The sequence below is a fragment of the Nothoprocta perdicaria genome, unplaced genomic scaffold (assembly GCF_003342845.1).
Source record: "Nothoprocta perdicaria isolate Ctin4 unplaced genomic scaffold, notPer1 scaffold_68, whole genome shotgun sequence".
Lineage (NCBI taxonomy): Eukaryota > Metazoa > Chordata > Aves > Tinamiformes > Tinamidae > Nothoprocta > Nothoprocta perdicaria.
In genome coordinates, this window is record NW_020455954.1 from 3,371,659 (window position 1) to 3,390,970 (window position 19,312).

Here is a 19,312-nt window from a genome sequence, read left to right on the forward strand (position 1 = left end):
TTAGCATAACTTCTAGTGTAATTAGAAAGTAAATATTCTAGTTGGGCTAAATTTCTGTTGACAAGAAAGTTGTTTCTGTGTACCGTGTTAACTTGTCCTCCTGTTGCAGCAATTCCTGGCTCCTCAGTCAGCAGTGCCCCTGGCTCATTGAGCAAAAAACTCACAATTCCCCCAGTTTTCCATTTGCTACCATAGTCCTTAAAAGCAGGTTCCTGAACAGCCCCAGGTCTACTCTCCAGGTTTGTGATCCTGCTCCCTCCTCCCAGGATCCTGAAAAATACCCTCTCATACTCCCTGCAGCCGAGGTTTTTTCCCCTGCCCTTCACATCCCCACGCAGCCCTGCTCTGTTTGTACGTATGAGGCCCAGCAGAGCATCCATCCTCGCTGGCTGATGGGCTGAGTAAAGAGTTAACAGTGAAACTCTCGCATGAACTCTGCCTATGTGGCAGAAATGTGATGGGGAAACGTTGGGTACTGACCCCAGCAGCAAGGTAGAGAAGTGGGAAGTGTTGTGGAGGCAGGGCAGCCTTGCCTCGCTAAAAATGGCAACAGCACCAAACTCGCTAAAAAAAAAAGAAAGAACTGATGCCTTTGCAAAAATTGCCTCACTGACCGTGTAAAGAGTAGGTACTCTTATGGATCTCAGCTAAAGGTTTTGTAAAGATTACCTCGTAAGGATGACCATGGAACAGTCATGTATGTCTCCTCTAAGAGTATAAAGGACGGAGTCCAGTATTGATGAGTGGAGCAGGGATAGGGAACAACCCTGAGCAACTCCTCTGGTTGACCCCTGAATATCCCTCCCCTCACCTTACGTGGGCTGCTGGGCGAAGGTAACACCTTATAAGGCTGAGAGTCCCTGTGTGTTCAGGGTGAAGAAATACGCTAGCATTTGTCAGATCCGTGCAAGATAGAGAGGCTGCTGTACACTCAGGGTAAAGAAATGCTATAGCATCTTACTGGGACAAGCTGTGTGTTCTGCTTAGTTGTGTTAACTGGTGATTGCTAAGCCTATCCCTGTAACAATTGTGCCTGTTAATGGCCAGTGGTTGTTGCCCCTCTGAACAGTTTTACTGTCTTGTTTAATGAGCCAGAACAATATTGGCTCCTCTATCACCTGTGATATCTCTATCACAGGAGATTGTCTTTAATGAAACCTAGAAAGTCCTGAATTGCTTGTGGCATGAAGTGTTGTTCTTCCAGTAGATATTCTTTTGCCCTGCTTGGTCAGGAGCATACCTCATCAGTTCTTATCACTGACATCAGCTGCACAGTCTGCTGCTGAACCAACAGGAACTTTCCACTTCTCCTCAAAACCTTCTCTTTCCCTGTTATGACTGAGGAGGAATATCACTTCAGACCCCTTATCTCGGACCATCTCCTCAGAACCATGTAATCACACTTAACATGCTCCAAGTGGAAGAACACCAGGAGTTAATAGTTCAAGGAGAAGAGAAGAACCAGCAGTTTCTCCACAGCGTTCCAGATCAGGGTCCTCAGCACGGAGCAAACCTCCTTACATGGCAAGTCAGTTCAGCAGATGGGACCTCCATCAACCACAACAAGGAATCTGCTGCTACTAATACCATTTCTTCCTGATGCTTCTATGTGAGCTTCCCTCCCTTGAAGACTGCTTAGTGTCTGGACCCCAGCAGACCAGTTTGGAAGGTTCCTCCCCTTAAGCCTACCTGGTACCCAGGGCTAAGAGGCTGTATTAGAGTCCAGCTTCCCTTGAGGCTGTTGGGACAACTTTGAGCTTCACCCCGCTCAAATCAGCTCCATCTCCAGGACCTTGCAGACACCTTAGTTCCTCACTGCCCTTGAGCTTGCCCAGGGGCCATTGGAGTAGAGTCTCATTTTCCTCCAGCCTACACAGCTTTCAGGGGCCCAGCAGGGCAGCTTAGAGTTTTTTGTTCCCTTGAGCCTGCCTGGCCTTTGAGTTTGTGTCTTATTAAACATTTGTTTAACGAGCAATAATGAATTTAATTATTCCAGTTTAAATGTCACAAGGATAAAACTAATTAAAAAGGAAATACGTGTCCATGAGCCCCACTCTAAAAGTCTTCTGATCAAGTTCTAACATGTTTGGTCTTGGGTAATTTTTAGGGTGATGGGTTTCAACAATGATGTGAGGCAGTGCAGTTTGCAGGCTTATGTCGGGCACATATCTATGGGGCTGGAGACCAATCCTGTGAGGTCACCTCAGCCTGAAATTAAATATTCTTGTCCTGGTGGGTCATAAATTTGATGTTTATCAAGCTTGTGTGCTGTCAGTTCTCTGGCACATAGAATAGCTTGTCATACATCACTGCAATGATCTTGTTATTACGGCAGTTGCAACACAGTGCTTTTGTATTCATCGCATTGCGATAATGGAACCAAGAAGTTTCCAACCAGCTAGTGTTCCACAAGATCACTTGAGCACCAGGGAAAATCCTGGTGCTGGTGTTGCTGGGCACTGTGATGCAGATGGTTTTTTTACCTCAAATGCTGAACATCACAAACTTGGTAAACTTTTATCCAGTTACAATTCTGACGCCAGCCGTGTTACTTCACCAGCAACTATTTTTTTCAGTGATGTTAAAATAGTTTTCTTACACTTTAATGAATCTTAAAGAAGCGTCTAGAGCTAACTGCCTCCAAGTACATTGAATTGAGAATTTTTTTCTCTGTGCAGAAATGACAACACTTACTGACTGTTTGTATCACTGTTTTTTTTTTTTGTTATTACTCAGAAGTTATTATTACTCAAAATAAAATAGGAAAAAAGGCATAAAAATTCTTTAGCTTCTAATTTGATATTGATGTCCTCTGTGCCATTACTATCATGTCAGTGAAAAGTATGGCAAGTCAAAATAGAACATGTCCATTTATTATCTCATCAAATCTCTCCACTCTTAATGTTGCTTCTACAAGCCAAAGTCCTTGCCTGATTAATATCCTGAAAACCTTCAAGCAGGGCTCAGTACATGCATTTGCAAGAGCTTTTTTGTGATCCAGTTTAAACTGCCTCCCCAACAAATGGCATAGGAAGCAGTCACTGCCTTCGGTCTTTCCAGTAACTCCTTCATATCAAAAACAGTATCTATAGATGTACTTCCATAATTAATGAAGTATTAAAAGATACAACTTGAGGAAAAGCTCATAAATGTTGCTGTTGCAGAATCTGCAACTGAGAATCAAGTCTTTCATGTGCTTGATGCTGACTCAAGATGATTCCTGCCTAGTTTGAGCACACAATGATGTTACATTAAAAACAGATGGGAAAAGATTGTTGAAACAAGGAGATGTTATGTATCATCAGAAATATAAGTGGTTTTCGACACACAAATACCATTAGTAGGTAGGACATAAAGAGCTTGCGGGATTATTAAGCCCAATGACCCAAATCACAGATTCCACATTTTATATCCATTATGTTAGTGTAGAGTAATTGTAGTCTCAAAACAAGGTAGATTTTTTGCCCCACTGCCGCAGTAGCACACTGTTTCAGACTCCCTATTTAGAGGCTTGTAAGATAACTAAATACTAATTACTAACTTAAATTGAGCCATGAGTTTATGTCATAAGAACCTTTTTGTTCTTGTGACATTATCTTCTGTCTGAGATAGCTCCTACTTTCTCTTCTGCTTATTCTTAATATACCTACAGAGCAATTACTTTCCCTATTGGTCTCTATTATGCTGTGCTAAATAAGCTAAACCCTTTCAGTCTCCTTTGTACAATAATGGATACTGGTCCCTCTATGGCTTTGTTATGGATGCCATGTCCTTGAGGATAGCAGTGCTCTCTTCTCTCCTGCCTAAATTCCACATTCACTTCTTATCCCCAGGAGTGTCTGCATTGTTACTTGACCCAATTGCATATTTGGCACCTGAGACTATGCTAATGTTTGTTACCAGCAATTTTTAAGCACAGCATTCAGGAGGAACTGTTTCATGCTCAGCAGTTTCAAAGATCTGGCAAATGTCTTCACTGTGATTTAGAAGCATAATATTCAGGTTCTGTTCTGTATAAACAGTGACCTTTACTTTTCTGCTTGCCAATTGAACAGTTAGTCTTTGGTTTAGTTGTATATGTCTATTAAGGACTATATGGTTTGCTTTCAGATCAGTAGGCTCCCAGAATGTATTCCGTGCTTCAGCTGCTGCCAGTGAAGAGACACTTTAAATGAAATGCTCTCTCTTCAAGAAGTATATGAACGGTTTTATTACTTAAAAAAAAAAAAAAAAAGCAACATTTCTACTTCAAAAGTGTAGTTCAAAAAGAAACTGCTCTAATAGTATTCAATGGGGCCTAATATTTTCCCTGCGTCACTTACTTTGTGCTGCTTAAGCAGCCATGAACTCTGAATCAGGTGAGTTCCTCTTCAGGGAACCTTCAGCAGGTTCACGGTCTCTTGGGCAACATGGACATGTAATATCATTTAGAACATGCGTGCAACATTCTAACATCTAACAGAGAATCTGAGGAAAGTTAGAGGAGGGTTAAATATAGTCTCTAAGGTCACAGATAGTCCCTTAAATTATACAAGAGGAGTGAAGAAAAAATAGCATGTCTTTAGAAAGTCAGAGTTTTCCTCAAGCACCATAAACCTGAGGGCAGAATGAAAGGATGGGGGTATGCTTGGAGATCTCTATCATCAGGATCTCCCATCCCCCATGCAGATCCTGACTCTATGACTCAGATTCTATTTAGGTAAGAAAAAGGCATATGAGGTTTCCCCACCTCCCCCATTTGTTGGGTGATCCTTTGTCTTGCCCTCTCTGATGGTTTCTGCTGGTTCTGCTCTTTGTGTAGCCAAAGAGATATTGATTTACCAAAATTATTTAATTTTATAGTATAAATAGTTTCTCTAAGAGCAAAATGTTCCTCCCTGTGGAAAAAAAAAAAAAAAAGAAAAAAAAAAAAGTCCTCCCTGAAAAAAAAAAAAAAAAAAAGAAAAAAAAAAGAGTATTTTTAATTGTAATCAGTTTCCCTGTCTGGATCAGCCAGACAAGCAAATTTGTCAGCAAATAAAAAAATCAACAGTGGATATCCAGCCTTGCTGTTGAGAAAACTGCTGGATGGTCTCGTATTATGAGGTCATCAGTTCATTTCACATATTGAATCAGATAAATTCCTGTTATAGGAAAATAACCAACATCTTCAGCTAAATCTGATTCTGCGATGTAGGGGTTAAAAAGCCTGTATTTTTCTCGTATTCTCTTGAGCCTTCTATTCCACTCTGGTACATTCAAAACAGTGGTGCTGAGGCAGGAATATGTACAATGGAAATAATTGCAAATGTCTATTTGGGAAAAGGACCTTTCCTAAGCCGGTACGGATACCCTCAAAAGTCTGCACAGAATTAATACAGGGGCAAAAAATAACTTTTTCCAGAGCAGACTGCACAGAATTTTGTTGTGGTTAAGGTCAGGGCACACTAAAGGGCTCATTAATTATTGTGCAATATGTGGATGCGTGTAAAGGAGTTTGGATATTTATTGTTTCTGTGAGAGTGGTTATAAACATGCAGACTTGGTCCCAGCCGTCTCTGGAAGTTCTGCACAGCTGTGTGAAGGTGGAGGACAAGGTTGTGCTTCTCTCCTTTAGACTGAGGATGATGAATTTTATGAGTTAGAGAGCTCTCCCAGATCTTTCATTGGTGGACTGCTCTGAGCTGTTGCTGTTGCTGTAGTGACATGCTGGATACACATTCTTCTGTAAGTTTACTCCTGCTATTTCTATCAAAATTCTTTTTTTTCCCCATAATACCTCTGTAGCAGAAGTTACAACTCTACAAACTATATATAAACATATAAGGCCAGGAAATAACTGGAGCAGTCTCTGGGACAACAACATGCTAATAAGTATCACAAAGAGAGGCAACATAGTTAAAAAAAAAAAAAAATCAAATCTAAGTCATAGAAACCACATTCAGCCCAAGGGAGTAACCAAGATGAAGCTACTCTATTTGACAGTGCCCTCTATTTGACCATGCCCTATATGTCTTGTGCTCTTTTTCTCTCTCAAATTACAGTTTGAGAACTTTGGTTTGTTCTTCAGTAGTGCAAGTTGTAAAATCATACTGGGCAATGAAACATTTTTTTGATTTGAAGTGTATAGATGTTTGTATAGAGTAAGTATTTTGTAAATCATTATAATATATGATGTTGTCCTGTTAGGGCACCTAATATTATAATCCAGATGGTTTCTCTGTTGCTCTCCTATTCCACAAAAAGAAGATTTAAAATAATATATTGCACTCACAGAGGTTTTTTTTGTGTAATGCAAAGCAGGTACAGACATCAGCTAATTAATCATCCATACCCTGCAAGACAGGTGTGTAAATAAAATATTACTAAACATTAAAAAAAAATGGAATGGGAGAAAATCATCACTAAATCAGGGGCAGAGACAGCATGCTTATATGGTTATAATGCTTCTAACCATTTCAGCCATTTATTTTAGAAAGTTCAATAACATTTTCTATTAAAAATGTACTTCAAGGTTGATTCTTTTGTTAGACCACACTTTGCAGAGACTATTTTAGAATCATTATGGCTTAAGTTTGTCTTTTTTTTTTTTGTTATCCTGACAGCAAAAGATGAAGATTAGCATACTACTTTTGACAACAGTTTGTCCCAAATTTCTCCTGAGCTTATGCTGTCATTGAATGAACATGACCTTCTGGATGCCATTTTTAAAACTTGCTTTTAATTGACTTGTAACATGAATGCTCTATATTTTAAAGTCCCCTAGGTTCTTCCTACCATGTAAGTATTATGTGTAATCTATACCATGTACTTTATATGTGTAAACTGGTACATATATATGTGTAAGCTGGTATATGCATATATATATATATATATTTTTTTTTTCTGGATAAATGAGTTGGAAAGGAAAGTATGTGCATTTTCGTACAGTTTTTGAAGAGAGGTAGTTTTCTGAAGTGGTTCTGTTTGTTATCAAGCCTCTTACAAACCCCAGGATTTCAGTAAAGAATATTTTTCTTTTTTTCCTATTTGCAAACTGAAGTAGGCAGTGTTCCAAATGAAAAGTAATGGATTACAAAACTATTTTTTTTTACAAGAAAAAATCTAACTCTGCAGTAGGACAGTGTTTTCAAATCCTCCATTTTTGCCTATGTGCCATTTTCATCAGCAGTCTGAATTTTGTTCCCGGTCTTTCTAACTTGCTAGGAAAGATATGCCAACCCAGGAAGATGCTGCCTATTACTGAAATAAACCTAGCAGCAGTTACTTGCTTTGGCTCTTAGAATTTGCTGTGCATTTTAATTCTCATGAGCCCTTTGACACCAGGATAAAACAAGAAATCGCGAAAGAAGAAGGCTATTATTTATCATTGTCATCTACTTCGATAGGAAACTACCTGAAGATAGATCTGAAGGGAAATATAAAAAAGAAAAAATATGGCATCTTGAATTTGATGAGCTTCTTTAATCCACTATTGTTACAAAAGTAGCTGCTATGAAAAGCTCTTCCTTTAAATAAGCTTTGCCTTATCTTTATTAGTTCCCCATCCCTTCTCAGAAGAAAACTTTCACGATAATACAAACTGTGACTAACTACCATACTCCCTGTTACCTAATTATACTCTAATTTCAGGAAATGTTACCTTATGAATCTGTATTTCCTGAGGTTTTTTATTGTATCTGAATATTCCTGGCAAAACCATAACACACTGTTCATGAAATGTTTTCTCCCTGAAAGATGATATACTACATGCTTATGCACTCCTCTGTTGTGGCCTTTTTTTAATCTTGCCACTGCCAGCCACTTCATTTATTTCAAAGAAGGAGAGATGGGCACCATTAACACAAAAACACACTGTGTTATGCATATATTATGTGCAATGTAGATCATTAAAAAAGATAGTTGTTTACTGGTTTATTGTATTGAACAGAGAACTCTTAACTGATCCGTTAATCATCTCATTCCCAGTAGGGCATTCAAATTAATAGATTAATGAAGACTGTAGCCATATCATTGGTATTTTGAAAAGAGAAAAATAGAGAAAACTCAATATAAATAAATCCATCCTCCCTCTGGAAGGAACCACAAATGAACTAACAGAATCTCCAGATCAATATTGCCAGATGTAATCAATTAACCTGGAAAGCCGAGCAATATTTGCAGCCAGAAAGATCATCATCTTAGGCACCTCCAAGTGCTGACTACACACTATAACATAGCCAAAGATTGTTTAGAATTAATATATTGTGACCATCATCGGGCAGTACAGTATGACCTAGCTTTTGGCTAAGTTCTAGGCTGGTTCTAAAAAATAAGCTACATTGCTCCCAGCCATGAAACACCTGTAATACTGACCAGACTTTCTTAATTTTTGTGCTTTAAAGAGATGCAACAGTTTTCATAATTTTTATTGGTGGTAAAAGAAGAAAAAAAAAATGCACTAGAAAAAAAAAAATCCAACCCCCTATCACTGCCTCACTTACTATTTTTTCAGCAGTAAAGATTCAACTTCTAAATATTGGGAGGATACTCATCATAACGTCAAAAGTGAGACCCATAGCAGAATGAGTTAGTGTATAAGACTCATGGAAGAGAAGAGATGGAGAAGATTGAGTACAGTTTGCTGTGTCTGACAGAGTCCTCTGAGAGATTCTTGTACATCTTCCATTTCAAATGCTTTTCAAGAGTGATCTCTAAGCCTAATGTATATCACTGAAAGAGGCAGATATAAATCTGTCATTTTCAACCTGTATTCTGTATTCTCTCCCCACCAGAAAAAAAACGTGAGAGAAAAAGAGTAGAAACTTGGGAAAGGGTGAAACCCAGAAACCAATATTATATGCAAAAATGCCCTCTGTCAAAGAAAGAAGGGACTAATCTCTACTGTTGTAACTTCATCTGTGATCTAGCTAAATTCTTTTAACCCTGTGTGACACAGCAATTAAAAATGTTAATCAGAGATAGTGGCCTAAGAATAAAAAAAATCTAAGATTTCATATTTACAAAGCAACCAAATATCTTGCTTAAATTAAATCAGGACAAGTTTTGTTGTTGTTGTTGTTGTTGTTGTTGTTGTTGTTGTTGTTGTTTTGGTTTTTTTGTTTGTTTGTTTGTTTAGTTTCTTTGTTTTAATATTTAAATAGAATTTCCTATATTTCAGTTTGTGCCCATCACATCATGTCCTTTCACTGGATCATCCTGAAATACATTGGATCCACTTTCTTTACTCTGTGCCCCATCAGGTATTTATCCACATTGGCAAGATCCCCTCTCCCCTGAAATCTGCTTTTCTTGAGGCTAAATAACTCCAGCTCTCTCAATCTCTTCTCATAAGAGATGCTGCAGTCCCTTAGTCACCACAGTATCTCTTCACTGGACTCACTGCTCTATATACGTATCTTTCTTGTGTTGACGAGCCAAATTCTTCCATTCCTTCCCAGATCACCCAGAGGTTTTTAGTTATCACCAACCTGGCAGTTTCTTACGCTTTGATTACAAGACTGACATGAATGAAGCTCAAATTCTATCTTCTTTCTTTGAAAGCCTCTGTGTCTCTTGGTTAAAAATAATAATAAAAAACACAATTCTATTCCCTCTTAATTTCAAAATATATTCACTTCACTCGCCTTCCTTAAAGGCGAGTCCTTGTATGTCCTTACAGACATACAATTCTACTCCATGATCTGCAGAAAAATACTAAGAAGTGCTCCACATCGTCATAGTAATCAATCCCATTTTCTATTTTATATAATATTCAAATTCAAAGCTTGTCAGACTTTGTGTGTGCAATGTTGAGGGCCAAGGAAGTGACTTAACACTATAGCTAATGACTGTAAAGAAATTTTATTTATATATCAGAGAACTCAGAAGTACAAGGGAGGCCCAGATACAACAATAGATTAGTGACATTTTGAAATAGCTAACATGGTGAGCATTTTTCAAAAGAAAAGTTCGACACATACACACACACACAAAAAAAAAAAAAAAAANAAAAAAAAAAAAAAAAAAGGAGGGAGAGAGAGAGAAAATCATATGGAAATTTAAACTGTGAAGGCTGAACAAGTAATGAACAGGAACTTGAAAAGCAAAATCCAGATATTGATAACATAGGAAACTGGAAATGCTCATGATTCATCTGGTTTCAGTAATAAACACCCTTAGAAATGGTAGGAAAAATAATAGTAAAATTTCTGTCCCAGTAACACTCACTCCTGAAAAATCAGAGGCAATAAACATATGACAAAATATTTAAGCATATTTCCAGTTTTTAGGGACAGAAAGGCTTGATTCTGAAAATTCTATTTTGCTATTTTACCTTTCTTCCAAAAAAAAAAAAAAAAAAGTCTGGAAGGTAAAGAACAATCAACAGACTTGTCATGGAATTTACAAGGGACCCAATCCCTCTTTGAAGAGATCTCATATGGATCTTGAATATGCCTTATAAAGCTGATTTTAAACAACCATCCTAATTTGACAGAAGTAACCTAATTCTCCCCAAACTGCAAATTCTGCATCTCATCTCAGAAGAAATATAATCTGAGAAGATAGGATACCAACTGTACTCTGTTGATAAATATTCTTCATGATATATCTTAGTGTCATTGTAACTTGAGGATGACTTTGCTATTAAGCATAAGAGTCATTTTGTTGTCCATTCTGCATGTGTTTCAGAACGGTTAGGCAGAGATTGTACAAGGTCATATTATGCAGTTTAGCATTTCACACTTCAGGATATTTATGCCCATTTATATCTGCCATTGGAAGTAAGCTCAATACTCGATAGCCATCCAGCTCCTCTAAGCATCCTAACCCACTGAGGATGGGAGACCCACTTTGGTGGCCTATATAAGAGTTTTCAGAATAGAACTTTTTCTCCAGCAGAATATTTAAGCTGACCCAATTACAACGTTTTATTGCTTTAGCACTGATAATGAAAAAACAAGGAAAGGAATATTTTGGTTAATTATTGATTAATTTTCCTTTTTTTGTTGTTGTTGTAAAATGCAGTTTCTTTCCCTAAATAAAATGAAGCCTACAACTTCAGAAAAAAAACTTCAGAAAAAAATGAGTCTGCAAGGGACAAGGTGTTTCATCACTGTGTGCATAGCTAAGGGTTCAGTTCATGACTAGGTTTCCATAGTCTAACAAGTTACATTGAATTAACAGATAAATGATAAATGTCTGTGTATATACTCTCGTCTTGTAGTATGGTGACATAGATCAACTTAGCTTCTGATAGACACTTCCTCACTGAAATTTAATATCAGTGGTTAAAAACTAGCATCACAACTGAAAATATTTCAAACAAAAATATTAGAGTTGTTGAAGATCATATAATAGCTTGAAGGAACCTGTGCTGTGCGTAAAGCCGCTTAATATGGACTAACATGGCTTATGAACAAAAAAATCCTCAGTATTAATTCCTACAATTAAGAAAATGCTAAAGAAATCCAGCAAGGACAAATGGACAATAATAATTTTGAAAGGAAGCAGCAAATTGAAAGGGAAGATGGCAAGTGATGAAGGATTATGGGACAAAGGGGAAATGATGGTGTCACCGAAAACCAGGAATAAACCTCTTAACACCAGTGTAGTGTTAAGAAGCAGGCATTCACTATATTGCAGTGCTGGATGCACGGGGGATAGCTCCACGTATTGTGCATGCCCTAGGGCATGTTTGCTAAAACTTGTATTTCTCTATTATCTACATATGCATTAAATTATAGGGAACGATCATGTATATTCATATATTCATTCTGTTTCCTGGAACTAATTATGATATACCTCACTCTCGCACTCGTGCACCCTCTGTCCCTTTGGTGGTCTCTGGTCTTTTGAGATCCTTGCTGGTTGTCTCTCAGTGTCATTCGATAACCTCTAGTAACACACTTCCATATGTGGCCTTATTTTGGCTCAGAAGGCCCTGTTTTGGTTCTACTGCCCCGTCTCAGTCAGTTCCTTGAAGAAACGGTGGTCTTTATCTTCGTCTTCAACCGGTGTTTGCTGTTTGGTCCGTATTCTCTCATAACATCGCAGCAACAGCAGCGAAAATATGTCCTTGGGTGCATTCTCTTCTGGGGTTTCTCATAACAATCGGGTCCCCTAAATGCTGGATTTTATACCTCTCAAAGTCTGTAACACATTTTTTTCAAAGACCGGAAATATACCTAAGATAGTAACAAACAGTTCTGGAGGTTCATGAAAAATATTGCGGATGACTTTTTGATCCGGGTGGCAGATGAGTCACTGATGGGAGAGGCACTGCTAGACCTTGGATTATCAAGCAGAGATGGTCTGGTTGGAAATGTGAGGTTGGAGGCAGTCTTGGCTGCAGTGACCACAAGATGTTTGAGTAGAAGATCCTGTGAGGAGGAAGCTGGGCAAGAAGTAGGATTGCAATGCTGGTTTTCAAGGGGGCTAACTTTGACCTCTTCAGGGATCTACTAGGATGAATCCCCTGAATCCTAATATTTAATACATAAATATTGGCTAATATTTAAGCATCATTTCCTCCAAGGTCAGTATCAGTGCATCTCTAGAAGAAGAAAATCAGGCAAGGAGAGGCAGGAGACCTGCGTGGATGGGCAAGGAGATCTTGGGAAAACTTAAAGAGAAAAAGCATACATAGTGTGGAAGAAGGGTTGAACCATGTGAGAGGAATATAGGAATATTATCAGAGGATACAGGGATGCACTGAGGAAGACCAAGGCCTGTTTAGAATTAAATTTAGGAAGAGATGTCAGGGACAACAAGAAGGGCTTCTGCAAATACATCAGAAGTAAAAAGAGGACTAGGGAAAGTATGGGCCTAGTGTTGAATGGGGTAGGTGCCTTGTTGATGGGATACAGAGAAGGCAGAGTTACTAAATACCTTCTTTGCTTCAATCTTTACTGCTAAGTCTAGTCCCCACCTGATTCAGAGCCTGGAGGCAAGAGAAAAAATCTGGAGAGAGGAAGACTTTCCCCTGGTGGAAGAGGTCATTTAGACAAACTAGATACCTGCACATCCATAGGCCTTGGTGGGATGCACCCAAGAGTGCTGAGGAAACTGGTGAGCATTATTGCTAAGCCACTCTCTATCATCTTCAAGAGGTCATGGAGAACAGGAGAGGTGCTGAAGGACTGGAAGAAAGACAAGGTCACTACAGTCTTCAAAAAGGGTGAGAAGGAAGACTAAATTATTAACCAGACAGTCTCACCTTCATGGTGAGACCTGGAAAGGTGATTGAACAGTTCATCCTGGAAGCCATCTCTAGGCATGTCAGGAAAAAGATGAGGATCAGGAGTAGTCAGCATGGATTCACCAAGGGGAACTCATGTTTAACTAACCCGATAGCCCTCTACAATAGGATAACTGGGTAGATGGATGAGAGAGCAGTGGTTGTTGTGTGCCTTGACTTAAGCAAGGCTTTCAACATTATCTCCTTCTTAGGGAAGCTCAGGAAGTGTAGGTTAGATGAGTGGACAGGGGAGTAGATCTGGAACTGTCTGGATGGTAGAGCTTAGAGGGTTGTGATAAATGTTGCCAAATCTAGCTGGAGGCTGCTGACGTTGCTGTCCCCCAGGAGCCACTACTAGGTCCAGTGCTGTTCAACTTACTCATCAATGGCTTGGATGAGAAGACAGAGTGCACCCTCAGCAAGTTTGTGGATGATACAAAGTTGGGAACAGTGACCAAAATGCCAGAGGGCTGTGCTACCGTTCAGAGGGACCTGGACCGCTTTGAAAGTTGGGCAGAGAGGAACCTCATGAGGTTCAACAAAGGCAAGTGCAGGGTCCTGCACCTGGCGAGGAATAGCCCCAGGCACTAGTACAGACTAGGGACTGATCTGCTGGAAAACAGCTCTTTGGAAAGGGATTTGGGAGTTCCAGTTGACAACATGGCTCAACCATGAGGCAGCAATGTGTCCTCGTGGTCAATAAGGCAAACAGGTCCTGGCCTGCATCAGGAGGAGCGTTGCTAGCAGGTCGAGGAAGGGGATCCTCTGCTCAGCTCTGGGGAGGCCGCACCTGGAGTACTGGGTGCAGTTCTGGGCTCCCAGTACAAGAGAGACGGGGAACTTATAGAGAGGGTCCAGCATAGTGTGATAAAGATGATTAAGGCACTGGAGCATCTTTCATATGAGGAAAGACTGAGCAAGCTAGGCCTGTTTAGCCTAGCGAAGAGAAGAATGAGAGGAAATCCTATCAACATGTAGAAATATCCGAGGGGAGAAGAGAATGGGGATAAACTCTTCTCAGTGGTGGCCAGCAACAGAGCAAGGGGTAATAGCTAGAAACTGAAAGACAGGAAGTTTCATCTGCATATGAGGAAGAACTTCCTCACTGTGAGGGTGCCAGAGCCCTGGCACAGGCTGCCCAGGGAGGCTGTGGAGTCTCCTTCTCTGGAGATCTCCCAAACCCACCTGGATGCCGCCCTGTGCCCCGTGCTAGGGGTATCACTGCTGGAGCAGGAGGTTGGACTAGATGATCCCTAGAGGTGCCTTCGAACCTCAACCATTCTGTGATTCTGAGATAAACTGGAATTGCGTATTACCAGAAGAAAATTCTGGGAGAATAAAATCTAATTGAAAAAGAGCAAATTAAATAGATGCTGTAAAGAACTGTAAGAAAAATGGGAGCATTTTGAAATTTGCAGTGGAGGATGTAGCCATGGAAAAAGTAGTTTGATACAACTCTGAGAAGCAGTAATGCCCATAGCAGGTTAGACTGTGTTCATATATTTGCAAATGAGGAAAATAAGATGATATCTAAATAATAATAATATTAATAAGGAAAGCGGAAGACCCAAGAGGAAACAACATCAAAGTATTTACAACATAAGAAGATATTTACATTCAGTGTCTTTTAAAATTCACTTCAGAATCTTCAGGATAAATGTGGGTAATCTGCAGGATTCAAGAGGTCTAACTGGAATACTGGCATTTTTGTGAGACACAATTTGCCTCAGGAGATTGGAAGGTTTGCTGCATACTTTGCATATTTTGAGGAAAAAAAAAAAAAACTGTGATGTTCTGACCAACAATACTAATTTCAGCAACAGGTAAAAGACTAAAATCACTGAAAAAATGTCACTTTCTGAAGATTCCATAAAGGAAAAAAAAATTAATGAGAAAAGTTAATGAGAACTCATCAGTTCTGGCAATTTTTCACTTAAAGGTCAGCTGGCATCAGTTAATGCAGGGCTACTAACTGGAAAGAACAACACAAAATGAGGCTAAATTAGGTCCTGCCCCGTGTCTTCCTTTCATCAGATAACAAGCAAAATCTGAGGCAGTGGCGGGGATGAGAATTTTGGAGCAGGAAGAAGTCTGTGCTACAGTATCTTATCTTCCACTGAGAAAGAGAAGTTAGAGCCCAGTGAATACTCTCAGTCTTAGTGTTATCCCCTTCCTTTCTTTTCCAAATACAAGGCAGAAGAAAGGCACTTGGTTCCTAGTCATTCTGCCTAAGTCTGAGCTCAAAGATGAGACACTATGTCATTTCCAGGCTGATTATCTGTCTTCTTCCTTTTATCAAGATGCAGGGTACAGAGAATAATGAAACTTTCTGGTGTAAACTCTCTTGTTACATGTGCAGAAATGGTTGAGGAAGAGATGGACAGAGTTTAAGAGTCAGAGGAGACAGGAGGGCTTAAAAGATCCAGTGGAAAGAAATCTGTCTGATATGACTCAGTAGTCCACTGTTAAAAATGTGATGGGTTAACAATGATCCATGTGAATACTGTCTGTGACATCAGTGTGTTTTCTTATTCTATCTTCTTCTCTCTTCAGCCTTTCCATCACTGCCTTTCTTTGCCTACCATGGCTATCCCATGCTTCCTATGCACATTTTTTTTCATATTTTCTTTTTTTTTACTTATTCATCTTTGTATTTCCTTTTCATGTTTTAGTGAAGCACCGGCACTGCCTTCTTGAAGTGATACCAAATTGTCTGTGTATGAAGTACTTTGCACATATTCCAATAGGGTAACTATGATAGCAACAACCATCTTCCCAAATAGTTATTTTGGGAAAGCTTTTATCAGGGGGAAAAAGGTGATCTCCTATTGACGTATGTTTTCATCTTTAGCAGCTCATGTACTCTAGTGATGTCATCCTCTGGTACACAAATGCAACTGAAAAATAAGGTTGTCCTTGAGGTATAAAGCTTGAAGAACTGTTAGTTTTTTTTAAAGTAAAGTGGCATTGCTCTCTCTAATATTCACTCTGAACTTCCCAAACCACAGCATGTAATTGTTGCCACGTTTTCTGTCATCTGTCACTAGCAATAAGAGTTTGGCTCTGTCACCTTAGTAACTATCTTTAAAAATACTTGTAAGCCATTGTTAAGAGTGATCCTTAGCTTCTTCTTCACTGTACTGAACAAGCACAACTTGCCATGTCTATTGTAACCACCTCTCTCCTGAAACAGGAGGCCTAGAACTGGGAACAGAATCAAAGACATGGCCTTACCAGTGTGAAGTAGTGAGAGAATCATAACTTCCCCTGATCTGCTGGCCACATTCCACTTAATCACTTAATGTAACTAAGTATGCAATTTCCTTTATTTATTTATTTATTTTTATTTATTTTTTTTTTTTTCAGTGAAATCACAATGGGTCATATTCAGCTTGGCACTACTACCACCCTGAAATCCCTTGGTACTTTCTATCAGGACTGCTATACATCTCAGCTAGTCCTGATGCACAGAATTACACTCAGATATAGAACTTAAAATTCATCCAAGATAATGACAAAACTAGGAATGAGTCAATGTCTTCTGAGGACCAGCACAGTATTATTGTATGAAAAAAGACTAAGCGAACTAAGTCTAATCAGCCTAGAGAAGGGAAGATTGAGAGAGAATCTTATCAACATGTGCAAATACACGAGGGGAGAATGTAAAGAAGCTGGGACCAAACTCTTCTTGGTGGTGGCCAACAACAGAGCAAGGAGTAATGGCGAGAAAGTAAAAGACAGGAAGTTTCATCTGCATATGAGGAAGAACTTCTTTGCTGTGAGGATGCCAGAGCCCTGAAACAGGCTACCTAGAGGAGGGTTGTCTCCTTCTCTGGAGATCTTCCAAACCCACCTGGATGCCGCCCTGTGCCCCGTGCTCTGGGTGTGCCTGCTGGAGCAGGAGGTTGGACTAGATGATCTCCAGAGGTGCCTTCCAACCTCAACCATTCTGTGATTCTGTGATGCTTACCCAGGTGAGGAAGGATTCAGAGGGAGGAAGAGGGCACCTCCCTCAGGTGCCATCTCCATATGAGGAGGAACTTCTTTCCTATGAGGGTGACAGAGCCCTGGAACAGGCTGCCCGGGGCGGTTGTGGTGTCTCCTTCTCTGGAGATCTTCCAAACCCACCTGGATGCCGCCCTGTGCCCTGTGCTCTGGGTGTTCCTGCTTCCCCTTGAGCTTTCCTAGCATGGCAGCGGGCTGCACGTCAGGATCTCCCCTTGAGCAGAGATGCCTCTCAAGACTCCTCCTCGAGGCTGAGAGATCCCTTTCTACAACAGATTCGTGCTAAGTCAATATAGCGCACTCTCTTTAAACTTTACTTTGTAACTGTTCACAAAAGCCCTTAGTCATAAACCATTGACCAGGTCTGGAACTAGGATTGGATCCAGCCGCACCCAGACTCCTCTCAGAAGGAGCCAGGAAAGCAAGGGGGTCCAATCTGAACCTTGTGACTCAACAGGAGGGTATCTGAGATAACTGTGTATTATCTTGAACCTCCATGCAGTAAATAATAATAAGCGACCTTGCCATAGAATCTCGTGAAATCATTGTCCATATCAATAAACCCTATTTTTATTTCTTTTGTATGAGTGAAGTGCATTTTGTCACTCACCCCGCTTCCCCCCCAACACTTTCTGTGACAGGACCAAAACACTCTTTCTTCCCTGTGCTAGAAACAAGGATACAGGCAGGCTTTCCTGGCATCTGACAAGCGGCGACAAAGAGTTGGGTGTTGAGCAGTCAGACACCATGTATTTTCCTGTGGAGGTGGAGGAAAGCAAGGGTAAGTTAGGCCACAGGACAAGTGACACAGGATTTGAGGGGGAAGCAGGAAGGATCCAAGCAGATCTCCGCCTGCCGGTTGCTGAATGCTTTTGAAAATTTGATGCTTCATTTAATTGACTGAAGAATGATTGAGGTGTATTAGAAACACAGACTCAGTTTTCAAAGATCACTAGAGAAACCATCCTGGAGATTTTTTTTTTTTTTAATCTACTTATTCTCCATACAGAATAATGATTTTGCTGTAAATGATGTCATTAGGCTGCGTTTGGTTATGTATATTGCCTGAAAATAGAGAATCTACAGTAAAACGTACAGGTCAATCTAAATTCATGCTGATTAAATTCGTACACTCACCACCAGATATTCAACATGGCAGAGAAAAACATGTGACCAAGATAACAGAGTTAGTTCTTACTCATTAGATTTGTTTCCTTATCCCTCCACCTAGGAGCCAAAGCACTGAAAAAAATAACATTTGTGTGCACTAATGAAAGTTTTAGAGATGTTAAAATAAGCCTGAGAAGCAAGTAATAGCAGAAAATCAGACTTTTGAACAACTGGATGATTAAATCTACTACAAAGTACCTCATGGAGGTCCAGTCTCTGGCCATACGGCATATATCTCTAGGACAGACTTCTGAAATGTTTTTATATGATGCCATCGCTCCCTACATGGCATATTGACATCTGTCATTTGGCATTTCAGTGCATCACATCCCCTTATGCTTCCCTAGGTTGCTCACTTTTATATGATTTATCACACATCTCTGAAACTTATTTTTATATCTGCTGATTCCACTGAAGGACTCTGTACCCCCTGATCTGATCTGAAGGTCACTCTCAAGCCCAAAGGAGAAATTTGCTCATTTAATTTCCTTGACCCCACTCCCTCATCAGTTCACTGTGGGGGCTAATTTTACTCTCTGCTCCTTAATTCACATTCCCTGTCCCCATTCCTTAGTCCTCTGGAACAGTTCGATGTCCTGTCTGTGCGGGAACCTCCTGTTTCTCTGACAGCTCTTGAGGGAATGCCAATATTGTAGAGGTCACCTGAGGATAAAATCTCACTAAAAAAAAAAATAATGAAATAGGAGGTAGGGGGCCCAAATTTCAAAATTCCAAATTATCAAAATCAGAGATTGATGTAGCATCAGCACTGGTTATATGCTTAAAATGCAAAGTAATCTTTCAGACTTCTTTGGGCTTCCATTATCACTCCCAGAGAAAATGATTTTCAGCGAGCAGCTGGCCCTTGAAATCTTGAGTGCAACACGTATATACACAGCCCTAGCATTATATTCTCACTCCATATATTAAAAAAAAAAA